Genomic DNA, 12556 nt, shown 5'->3' with positions numbered 1-12556 from the left:
CCTCTCCTCCCCTCCCCCCCCCCGCTCTTGCCCGATTTATAAATATTCCTCCCGCTCGAGGACCGCGTTTCGCGAGAGATTTGGGAATACTTTTTCTACACGCGACTGTGATCTCGATGCGGTGATAAGCGGCAAGGAGATGGGAGGGGGCAGAAGGAAGGGTTGGAGGAAGGCCACGAAGGAATTTAAGTTTAATAGAGATTTGATATTCCCCCCGGGTTCAACACTTCGTGCGAGTGGCGATAACGGAGTCGCTCGTGAATTGTTTCGGTTAAACGATAAGCGGCGCGCGCGCGCGCGCGCGCGCTCGATACCGCGCGGCGGGTATATCACTTTGTCCGATCGGGAATCGACTTCGGTTTTACCTTCTGATTTTACCGTCTATCCCGCGATAAAATAAACCGCGTCGTATTCTGCATTATCCGACTGGCAGGTCTATTAAGCTCGGTTTGCCGCAGCAACACATATCGCAGCATTTTTTGTGCCGGTAACAAATACATCGGAGCGCTGTTTCTCTCTTTTTTTGGTCTCTTCCTCTCTCTCTTTCTCTCTTTCTTTGGTTTCATTTCCACCCCGCGGTAACGTAATCCTCCCGAAAGTCGAGCGTTTCGCGTGCTATTTTCAGGGTTACAAATCGTACGAGGTGGACGATAAAATTACTCCGGGGCTTCCGTCGGAAATCGAGCCGTTCATTAATAAGCGAATAATAATCTTCGATAAATATCGGCTCGTGTAATTAAGCGACACAATGCGACCCACCACGGCATGTTGCACGGCGGAACAGATGCGAGGACGGGGGAAACGTTGGATGCGCGCGCGCCGCGCACTTGGCAACAGCAATTTTTCAATCGGCTGTCAATTTCACATCATTCCCGAGCATTATGCTCTATATTATTTTGATAATGTTCGCTATGAACGATCTGTACGGCCCGGAGCGACGGTGATCGATACGCGCCCACTTCAGAAGCCAGCTTGCAAATTTCCAACCGACCGCCACGTGCACGCACAGTCCGCGAGACTCGCGCGTAGATACAACGCCGTCACGCATCACTTGGCGATCGCAACAATGTCGAGTTACACAACAATGACCGCAGCAGCGGTATTTTCATTTGCACTCGCACGCCGCTGGAACGTGAGTTTGATAGATATATCGCGTTCTACACGCTACACTGAGATTTCTTCAATTTGATGAATTTTATCGCATCCAAATTTCATCGTTCGCATGCTCCAAAGAAATGAACATTTCGATTAATAAGTACGATCGTTGGATTTTTCAACGAATATGTATATCTTTATCTTAAGTAAAAAATTTGTTTGAAACGAAAGATTTTCTTCGAAAGAAATGATTTGCTTCATTTTACATATTTATTGTGACCAAATCATATTTTATTCGGTTAAAGAATATTATTTTAAATGGTAGCGTTCTAGGATAAGCAGAAAAATCTTAAATTTCGCGCCGTACGAAAAACTATGAACAACATGTTTCGAACGTACGCTCGGGTCCGTCCGCGTCGCAGCGGCCCTTCGGTCCATCGAAAGCCTGAAACAATCGGAAGAGAAGCACTTCTCTAAGGGGAAAGTGAGAAAGTTCGGAAAGCGCGCGCGGGGATCATAATTCGCGGATTGACGATAGCGGCGGGTGCTTAAAACTTTTAAATACGATAGCTGCTCGCTCGACCGTCGGTCTTATTCCGCCTTTTCTCGCGGAAGTTGAAAAACATGTAAGAACCAGGAGACTCCGTATTCGGCGAAATATTCTCGGATTGGCAAATCGCAATAGCGATCTCTTTTCAAGCTCCGATCCTCTTGTCTTGGCTGAAGGAGTACGCCGTGTCGTCGTAACATAGGGAACATACGTGGCATAAGGAACTATCGAGAACAAAAGAAGTGCCCTCCCCCCTCGATCATCGGACATACGAGCGAAACCGACGTGCTCAGCGGTGCATGAGGGGGATAGACCGCTGAAAGGATCCCGCTATCAGAAAAGTTTACGTGTTCCAGAGAATAATGCGGTAAACTGCAAAAAGAATGCGGCGGGAGAGAGGAGAGAGAGAGAGAGGGGGAGGGGGAGGAGGAAGGGATAGAGGGAGAAAGAGAGTGGCACGTCGTTTGAAAAGTCGTCGCAAACTTTCGCCGCTCTTTTTTTCGCGTTTAAAGCTTGTATTATGGAGGCTCCCTGAACCCGGGATGCAAATTAGAGAATCCATCCGAAGATGGATTTCGCGGAAAAAGCTGAAGTTTGCGGCCGCCGGTGCTTTGGACACGCCGGACGCTGAAGTTATGACGGCAAGATATTGTAAATTAAAATCTCCGCCGCGAGATTGTATTTCTAACGCGGGGCCCAATAAAGACGAGATCGCGAATTAAAGTGGTTGGCCCGTAAAACCGTATTTTCGTGGAAATTCTCGTAGAAATTAATTCTTAATTTAATTCCCGAATTAATTTTAATACTCTTAAATTAACCGCATATTCGCACGAAAATATTATGTCTATAAATTAAGGAATGATTTAAGAGGCTAAAAAACAGGTAATTACGTTTACTTGATTTCGATGATTTTGTTTTTTGCGCACCAGCTACCTTGATCATTTCTATACCAGGTGACAAAATGCTGCGCGCGGCAAGACGATTTGTCAATCAAATTAAATAGGCGGTCGTTTGCGAGCGTCGGCATGAATTATTTCCAGATTAATTTAAGTGAAACGCCGCGTTAGCTATTGATTAACGCTGCTATAGATTGGTATTTAATGCCGTAGCTATCGATTAGTGAGAATATATTCACGACGCGAAGTGTATGCACGATACATCAAAAGTATAGTTAGGTAAATGTGGGTCGCGGATTATAAGTTTGCCGTTCCTTAGCGGTGATCGCGACGCATCGATGAATATACAACGCGGTCCTAATGAAATAAGAGGAAACACTATACGCCGCGCATAAAGGTGTCGATGGTTCTTAAGATATATACAAAATGCTTCGAAGATCTGAAGCCTCGGTGTTCAGTACTTGAATTTTGAAAAAATCGAAGCTTCGAAACATAGCAGAATTATAAAATGTCTAAAATATAAGAAACCTATCTAATCTCAATTTAATCTATCGCTAACCAACCTGTCGTTACTTAATTTCAGTCTCATTTACGAGACCGTACACTCACAGAGAAAAAATAATTATGCTTTGGTTTGCGTCGAATCAATTGATATCTCGGCCTTTAACTAACTACGATATTGAAACTATCGATACAAAATACCGAGTATCAAATGGCCCTATATCGACATTTCAAAGTACCGATACGAATCGGAAAGATATATACACAAGCACTTTCATCCGAAGTTTGATCAACTGTGAGACGCTCAATTTCAACTTTTCATCATCTTTTTAATACGCTGTCGGCAGGCACTTACCTCGTTTCAATAAAACGGCCAATTCACTTCGTTCGTCTTACCGGCGCATTTATACAGGGTAGAGCATTTAAAGTGTTACAAGCTGTTATCTCTGAAAATATGCATCACAGCAAAGTTCATCGACAAGAGAGAGGAAGCATATCGGGACGATGATCGCATGCTTATCGGAAACACGACGTTCTCAGCTTTCCAAAGCACTTTATTTCACGTCTCTACGATAGAAATGTTCCGATTCGTATCGGTACTTTGAAATGTCGATATAGGGCCATTTGATACTCGGTATTTTGTATCGATAGTTTCAATATCGTAGTTAGTTAAAGGCCGAGATATCAATTGATTCGACGCAAACCAAAGCATAATTATTTTTTCTCTGTGAGTGTACGGTCTCGTAAATGAGACTGAAATTAAGTAACGACAGGTTGGTTAGCGATAGATTAAATTGAGATTAGATAGGTTTCTTATATTTTAGACATTTTATAATTCTGCTATGTTTCGAAGCTTCGATTTTTTCAAAATTCAAGTACTGAACACCGAGGCTTCAGATCTTCGAAGCATTTGAAATTCTAATGTCGAAGCTTTCGAGGAAAAACACCAGTCCTAATTAAGACAATTAATTAATTAAATAAATTAACTAATTATGCGCACGATAATCTCATGTAGATGGCAGAATATATTTAGATGCGGAAATAAAGAAGAATTCGCGCGTATGTTGTTCGGAAAATTTCGCGCTGTGACTTCCGTGTGAATCCTTCCTGAACAAAATACACGTGATTTCGTGGCCGATATTAAGCGCGAGAAAAATGCAAGAATAAAAATCGTTTCGACGGACGGATCGTTTTCCTGGGAGGGTTGAATTTGTCGTCGGTTGACGACTCGCATACAGAACGCGGTTCTCCGCTGAGAAGGAATTCGGTAGAGTATGTGTCTTCTTATCGCGCGCGCGATTACGCTCGAGATCCGTCGTAGTTTCGTATTTTCGCGAAACTCGAGGCTCGGTTAATGCGACGAGAGCCAAATAAAACGCGCACGAAAGAAGGTCATCCTGGCGGAAAGTTGTACAGTAGAATTATTTTGGAGAAACCCGGCGAAAATGATAAACCGTCGGCACTCTACACGCTGAATATAGTTACCGCATTGGTATAATAAAAAATTCCGCTCTCTTTCCCCACCCTTCCCCCTTCCCTCTTGCCGCCTTTATCCATGCGCGAGTTCTTAGATTGCCACAATCTTCGCGAGAATTAAAGCTAATCCGTAGAACTGCGATAGCTTCATTTCGCTGCGCGAGGTAAAATTTTTTCGACCTGCGAATCGCGCGCAACGCAATCGGGATAACCTCAGTGAGGTTACCTGTGCGCGCGAGATAATTTTATCTTCTCTAAATCCGCAAGATAAGGTATGTGTATGAGTTTAATTTCGGGATGACACACGGTAAAAAACATTTTGTATTTGTGTTAATATCAGTGCTCGTTGAAATTTTGATGCTTAGTTCTTAACATATCCGTGTGTTTAATTTAACATATTTTGTGTTTGTGTTATTTCGACACGTTTTGTGTTGTGTCGATATTCAATATGTGTAAATGTTGGAATAATACATTTTATATTCCCGCGTCGACTAACGTATTAATTTTGTGTTGAGTTTTAAGATAATATTTGTGTTAAATTAACACGAAAATTTGAGTGGATCTTTTAGGATACATGAAATATATTAAATTAAATAACATTTTTTACTGCATAAAATATAATTATATAAACATCTATTGCATCTTTCAAATATATCGTATCATATCACGTACATGGCATTTGATCCTGACATTAATACTGATATATTAACAGTATTCTACATTTTAACATATAACGAATATTTTATTACACAAATTCATGCGTGTAATCGACCGTTTTCAATTAGATTCTCGTACGTCGATCTCGCGGCTTTCAATAAAACCGTTCTTTTTCTTTCGAGTTGCCAGCCGCAGTAGCGGCAGTTTCTCTTGATTTCGAATGCTGTAAAACGAGTCGACGAGTCCTTCCTTGGCAGCAATTTTCCGTGATTCTCCACGTCCTGCCTTTTCACCGTCATCCCTTCTATTCTCTCGTGTAACGAACATTTTATTCTTCACACGCTTGCTCCGGCAACGCTTTAACTAACATTCGGAATACCAACTGATTCCTATTTGAATGTTACGGTGTCATTAGGCGCTCTGCTATATATCGCGATGACGTATCTTATTTTTCTTCGAGTATTCTTCGCCACCGGGGGAATCCACGTTATATTTTATCTCGAGAAAACGGATGTGTGTGTGTGTGTGTTCGCGCGCACACGCTATTTGTTATATTACGCGATATCGCGTTCCTTCGAAGAAAAAAAAAGAGAAAATCATCACGAACGAAGAAATATATCGAGATCGTTTTATTCTCAAAGGAAGAACGGGCTTGATTTGATCGCGATTCGTCGTGAAATTTTGAAGCCTGCCTCGCAGACTGTACAATCTAGACGCGTGCTCCTCAATATAGAAATGATATAATATTTTCGTTTGACCTAGTATGCCGGGCCAGCTCTTTGTGAGGAAGAATTGCGCATTCATGGAAAAAGTGGAGTGTGCCTTACGGAGGCTAGGTTGATATGCTGTTGAAGTTTTTTGCCCGACATATTTATGAATTTACTCGATGGAGCGGAAAAATAGGTTACCGTACCAGATGGATTTCGTACTTGAAACGTGATGATAACTCCCTACGTTTCATAGCTCTCGTGCGCATATCTATCGATTATCGAACCACGTCCTCTTGGTGAAAGAATCGGCAAGTACGGATCGCGAAGCTCCGAAGAAATCCCGATTACAACAGGATCGGAAAATGAAGGGAGATTCCCCAGCGAGGAGTCGTCGATGTAACCGTAATTAGTTCCGATTAAGCTTATCGCGCTACAAAAGATACCGTTATATCGATCCCGCGGAATACGCCGGATTATAAGCTCGAGTATTTCACTAGATCGCGCAGTGAAATTTCCTCTCGTCCCTATTTCATGGAAATTACCTTCGAGCGCGCCTAGTGATTTCGAAGCGTTTCGTTGACGACGTAAATACCGTAACGCAATTATAGAGCGATGCGGAATGAGAGTTAGAAGTGGATTTCATTTCGCACGTGTTCAAGCATGTCTGTCGTTACGCGGGAATGCGCGTACATCCGTCGACCAATTAAAAGTACAAGAAGACGCATGCGCGAAAATACATGCCACGTATACTAGAAAAAGCTATGAGTTACAGAAGAAAATGTGGCTGCTCCACTTGAGTTTGCAATAAAGAAGCCAGATTTCTTATGACAGATGTTTTTTTCAAAGAACTCAAAGTGAATAAAAAAGAACGTAAGAAAAGGTGAGATAGTATTTCTAATAAATTGTTACACTCTAACACCGGCGGTTTAGTTCTCACAGGTCAGGCTTTCATAGACCTCAATATATGATTTACCAGAAAGAAAAACAAATATTTCTATAATTCATTCGCCCAGCACGTGCTTGAATTATGTCGTCATCTCGACGTGATCGTTAGGAATTTTTATAGTTAACGTTACTTTCCTGCAGTACTTTCGAAACGCTAAAATGCCAAAGTGCGGTTCGCGGTTATTATTTCGCGATGCGTTTAGACCATATCTCGGCGAAACGCAAGAAGAAAATGTTCGGAGTTCCCGGCCGTATTATCCGGAAACCTAATTCCGTCGGCTTCTGGATGCGAAGTGCCCCGGGAATATGCGTGTGCATCTTGCGATAAAACGCCGCTACCTGGCGTCGCGCGAGTGCTCTATCCGCCGTTATCCGTCGTGAGCGCGAAAGAGCAGGCAAGCTGTGCGCCTCGTATGTCGAAATAAAAGGCGCTCGCGTCTGCATTAGCGCGATAACGAGCCAATCGCGAAACGATCCGCCTTTAAACGGCGGGTTTTCATCCGCTGATAGCGAATTTTTATCGAGACTCCGCTATCAACCGCCGATGAGTGCATTCTATTTATATACGGACGGCGGGAAATTCTATGCATAGTTACAGAATTGAAAAGTATATAAGATAAATGATTGTAACTTTTGTACTTTGCACACGTACGATACATCAAGGAAAAAAGGATGAAATAACGATCTTAAGGTTGGTTGATTTTCCTTATTTTCATACTACCGTAAAGATAAAGAGTTACCTTCGAGGTCAGATTTTTAGAGCGGCGGCTCAGAAACCGTCAGATTTCTCGTTTCGCGATAATCTGAAATCTCGGCATTTCGTAATTACGATCGAATCTGTGTGATCGATAAGATCGGTTCTCTGTGGGTTTATGAAGTTCTCGTGCATCGTTGGAGAAAAATACGTTTCGGACCACCGATCGGTATTAAAATTCGATATCGTACGAGAAGAAATATCCTCGTGATATAAATCTAAATGTATCACAAGGCCAATTACCTTAACATCTGGCGAGTTATAGCTTATTGCGATATTAAATTCGATTTTAGTGGAATCGGTTATCGCGATAAGGCCTCACCACGAGTCCTATCTCTTATTTCCCTATCCTTGCCGAGTATCGAAGGAATCCAGCCTATCTCATCCCCAGCGGAACATTTTATTCTTTTCGCCCATCTTCGACACCCCACTAACCTTGAATCACCGATAGCACTTTAACCATCGGTAATTTCGAAGAGAGAATAACCACCATTCTGGCACGTTTTTCCGAATTTCGCGATGATATAAGACTGGTGCTCTCGCACGTTTCTCTCTTTCCCTTACGTTTCATCCGACAAGATTTTGTTAGGTTTATCATTGAGTCGCGTTGGCACAGCGGACTCGTAATTTGGAATATAATTTACCGACCGAAAAATTGGAATATAATTTACCGTAAGATAATAAGAGCGGAATTATGATAATTAATTCTACTCGGAACACCTCCCGCGTGCGCATCTCACAGTATCCTCACGGCCGGAATAATATTTACATAACTGTACATACAGATATATTTATTGAGAAAATAGAAAGCGTGAGGGAGCGGAGCTGGGCGGAAATTGGTGGTTGATCCAACGGATGAATTCGGGAAATCGGCGCGGTGAATCTTGGATCGTGATGACGGAAGTCGTGTCAAAAGTGAGTCGGTGTCATTGAATCGGGATATGAAAGAGGTGACGGCACTTGGAACAACTACCCGCATAAAAATTCTCCAAAATTTTCCAGCATACAGTATAGATTCCGATTAAAATACCCAAAGTTGCCCCAAAATTGGTGGCCCTATTACGATATCAATTGGAAACTCGTCACAAATTTTAGAAAAATTCATCCCACACACGCAAAAAAGAATTCATTCTCTTTTCAAGAATGTTATAAAACTGTATCGAAAAGAAGTTAAATTCGTTTAACTTAAATAAATTTTTATTTTAATTTAATATTCTTGTAATACTAAACTTAGATTCAGAATATATTTTAAATAAATTTGATGCTTATAATGAACTTGTGATATATTTGTGAGTGTGTAAACTTTTAAAATATTTGAAAAAAGTGACACTTGTACGCAGTATGCATTTTCCTGTGTGTATGGTCAGTCACAAAATGGTTGCGACACATTTTTTTTATAAATTTCAAAACACATCTCATACCCAATAAGAAGATTTATTCATTTATTTATTTATTTAAAATTTATTTATTTAGAATTTGTCTTTTAGTCATTTTCAGGAGATAAATTTTTTTATAGGATACGAGATGCATGGCGAAACTCAACGAAAAAAAGTGTTGCCACCTCTTTTTATGACTGGCTATATTTGTAAAGTGTAAATACTTAAACTATTTCGTATATTTTGCTCAATCGTAATGTAAAAAGGATAAAATCTTTAGGAAATTATCAGGGAGGAGGGTGGCGAAATAAGATCTGTTTATAATTCCCATTCAGAAACGCATGTTCGAGACATTTCTAATTAGAGACCTGCGTAGAATTACTATCTAGAATCCATAACTATTATCGGAAATCGGACTGGATTCCAATTAGATCCCAAGAAATGTTCTATGCTGGTAGAGATAGGAAGTAACTTTAAACAGTTAGGATTTCAAAGTCGATCAGCGGTTAAATTCGTTCTCTATCACTTTACGATATTACAGTCGAGGTAATTAAAAAATCATCGGGGAGACGTCAGACCGCCTCTATCGCGTGAGAGGGATCACATAATACAGAAACGATTAATCACGGTGACGTCACATTACACACACGGTATACGAGAAATCGATTTTTAAAGAAGCGCAATCACAGCCCGGACTCGTGGAATATCCGTTCGCCCGGTATTAATTATTTACCGTAATCGCACTGTTCCTTTCGAATTCGCCGGGGGAGGGAATCGGCCGTGATCCAACGAGCAACTCTGGATCAACGTTGTCGCACCATCTGCGGCAGAAATTCACGCATTACCATCCCCGGTTACGACAAAAATGCGGGCTGTACCGTATTTTCAATCGGAACCGCGATATGGCTCGATATCTTGAGCGCTCCGAGCTGGGCAATTTTTGCAACGTGATTCAAATTGCAGATCGATACTGTGGCTGCTTCGTGACAATAGCAGCAGCAGCGACGACAGTAGCAGTGGTGGTAGCAGCCGATGGTGGAGAGCCCATAAACGCGCACTGCGTCGACTATCACGCGACGCCACGAGACTTCGCTCTTGACGAGTGGCTCTCGGGTGGCGTGCGTCGTCGTCGTCGGCGGTGGAATTAAATTCGGGAGAAAAGAGAGCGAACGAGAGAGAAGGAGAGAGAGACAGCGAGAGAAACAGGTGCCGGCGACGATCCTGCCGGTCGGATGGCAGGTGAAAACGGCGCGTGGAATCGAGGGTGAACGCCAAGAGGGAGAACACAATTCGAGGTGTCGAGTGCCAAAGGACCGACCGGCGATGCCACGCTTCGCAGACGTCCCTAGTGCGCAAGGGCGTTGGCGCTGACGACGGACGGTACTGGAAGTGTCGGGGGTGTGGGGTCCGGGAGCTTGGGAGCGCTTGATCGGGGTGGGAGGGCGCGAGGGGGGGGAGCGCGTGAAGGGTAGGGGGATGGTTTGAGGAAACGGTGGGGTGGGACAGCCGGAGACGACTGTGCTCCCAGTCGCTCAGTCCGCGCCCCGACACGCAATCACACGCACACACTTCTTCTTGGTTAGGGACGGAGAGTCGCGAAATTGCTGTTTTTCTTTTTTCTTTATCTCTCTCTCTCTCTTCCTCACTTTTGCTCGGGCTGCGCTTTGAGGTGTTTCTTTTCGAGTCGGTCTCGTGATTTTCCCGCGTGTCGGATCGGCCCGATTCCTTCCGACCGTCGTCGTCGGTCCAAACGGCGGTATTCTCGTCTTTCTTCACTGGTGAGTACGAAAGCCCTCGCACGATAGCGCGCATCTCACCGAGCATCTCCGTTTCCGACTCGAGCCCCTGAGTACGCGAGTGGAGTTCGCGCTCGATGCGCGTTCGCGAGCGGACCGAGCGGTGGTGACGCGTAGAAGTTCGCGGGGAAGAACTTTTTAACTTTCCCAGTATCTCCTCGTTACCCCCGTTCGGCGTTGCGCTTATTTTCAATTTGGCGGTCCGGCGATGTGTCAGCCGCGGATTCGTCGTAGGACACGACAAAGTGCGGTAATCTGGCTGCCCCCTCCCCACCCTTTCTTCCACCTCCTTTCGTTCTCGTCGGAATCCCGCGTTGTGCCGGGAATTACCCCCGGTAATTATAATTGCCACACGTCGTCTCCAGGTTTTCATTCTGCTAATGGAAGAGCCGGCGGGTTCGCTTTATTTTCGAGAAAGAGAGGACGAAACAAGATCTCACTCTACGCCGCGCGTTCTCTCTTCCTCGCGCGCGCTCCGCGCGCGATATTCTTGTGCAATTTTGTGCGCGTCGAAATCCTAGTGAAAATTTTCAGGCGGAAAATGCGTGACTGAGGTTTCGTCCGGCGGTTTCTTCTTTTTCTTCTTTTTTTCTTTTTAACGCGGAAACGCGTTGCGCCGGGGTGGACGATGAAACAATCGCGGGTACGGCGCACATTGTTGCGTAATAAAAATCAAACGCTTCTTTCGCGTAGCAGCGTAACTCCGATGTTCTCGTGTAACAAATAATTTAAATAATCATACAATCGGCTTGTCCAGTGTTTTTCAAGAATACGCCATTTTTGCGTCGTCGGTTTCTCCTCTCCGTGTTTAAATATCGGTACCGTGAATTGTCGGGAAATGATCATATGATCGTAATCTCAAAGTTTTTCGTGGGAATTCGTGCTGAGAAATAAAAAAGCTATACATCACGCAGACGCACAGCATTCGGATGCGCACGCCTACGCCGATATATCGTTAGTTAGCTGCTGGTGGAATCTTAGGAGAAAATGCGAACCGTAACGAGCCCCGATTAATTCCGCTCCGAATACGGTAGATCTTTCGCCGCGGATTGGAGTCAAGTGTCGCGTGCAGAATAACATCGCGATTTTACGCCTGTCTCATCGAAGCATTATTAATACGAATTACTTTTGCGATACGTTTGGATTTGCCGAGAGAAATTATTTCGAACGAAGCCTCTGACGTATCACAATGGCGCGCGCGAGTCAATTACGCCGAAACGATCGGCACAGTCGTCGATCTTCTCTCGTAAAAACAAATATTAATCCCGTATCTTCAATCAGTGCTCGCACACCGGCTCGGTTCTAACCGCTATTTCACGATACGTCCGAGCCTGCCGTATTTGAAAAATATAATATTTGCAGGCCAAACAAGATGCGAAATTTACAGGGACGTATTGAAATTGAAAAAGCCGCAGATGGAAAAGGCAAGCACAACTGACATGTTGACGAAAGTTGCTAAATACGATCGATCATACGCGGCCTGGATTCAAATGCAATACGCGCTAATTTTTTTTCATGCGGTGCTTCAGCTCTTTGACATTTCTCTCCCGGAGAATTGGCCATTATATTGAGGCAAAGAGTCGATCTAAATCCATTTTATACGTGCCTCTCTTTTTCTTTACGAATATACAGAATTTATTCTCTACCGACAAACTTACAGAATAGATTCTATGTTGAAAAATAAGTAAAAATAAGTAAAATAAGTCCCTTAGTCAACGTATGCCCGTAATTGGCTTTTAAGGTACAGATATAGTCTTCGGAATTCAGACGACGAAAAAAATGTGTGACGATAAATGGGTT

At 43.4% G+C, this 12556-nt stretch overlaps 1 protein-coding gene across 1 annotated transcript in view; it reads left to right on the top strand.

Moving 5' to 3' along the window:
• Positions 1-10453: 10453 nt before the first annotated feature.
• Positions 10454-12556, top strand: part of LOC106749934 (putative lysozyme-like protein) — a 107485-nt gene continuing 105382 nt past the window's right edge. Inside the window, exon 1 of the mRNA XM_014629908.1 lies at positions 10454-10738. The gene's annotated coding sequence lies outside the window, so the exon portion shown is untranslated. The remainder of the gene's footprint in view (positions 10739-12556) is intronic.

Source organism: Dinoponera quadriceps, unplaced genomic scaffold (genome assembly GCF_001313825.1).
Source record: "Dinoponera quadriceps isolate SergipeBrazil2010 unplaced genomic scaffold, ASM131382v1 scaffold4550, whole genome shotgun sequence".
In the NCBI taxonomy this organism is placed as follows: domain Eukaryota; kingdom Metazoa; phylum Arthropoda; class Insecta; order Hymenoptera; family Formicidae; genus Dinoponera; species Dinoponera quadriceps.
This window is presented reverse-complemented; position numbering and strand designations above follow the sequence as displayed.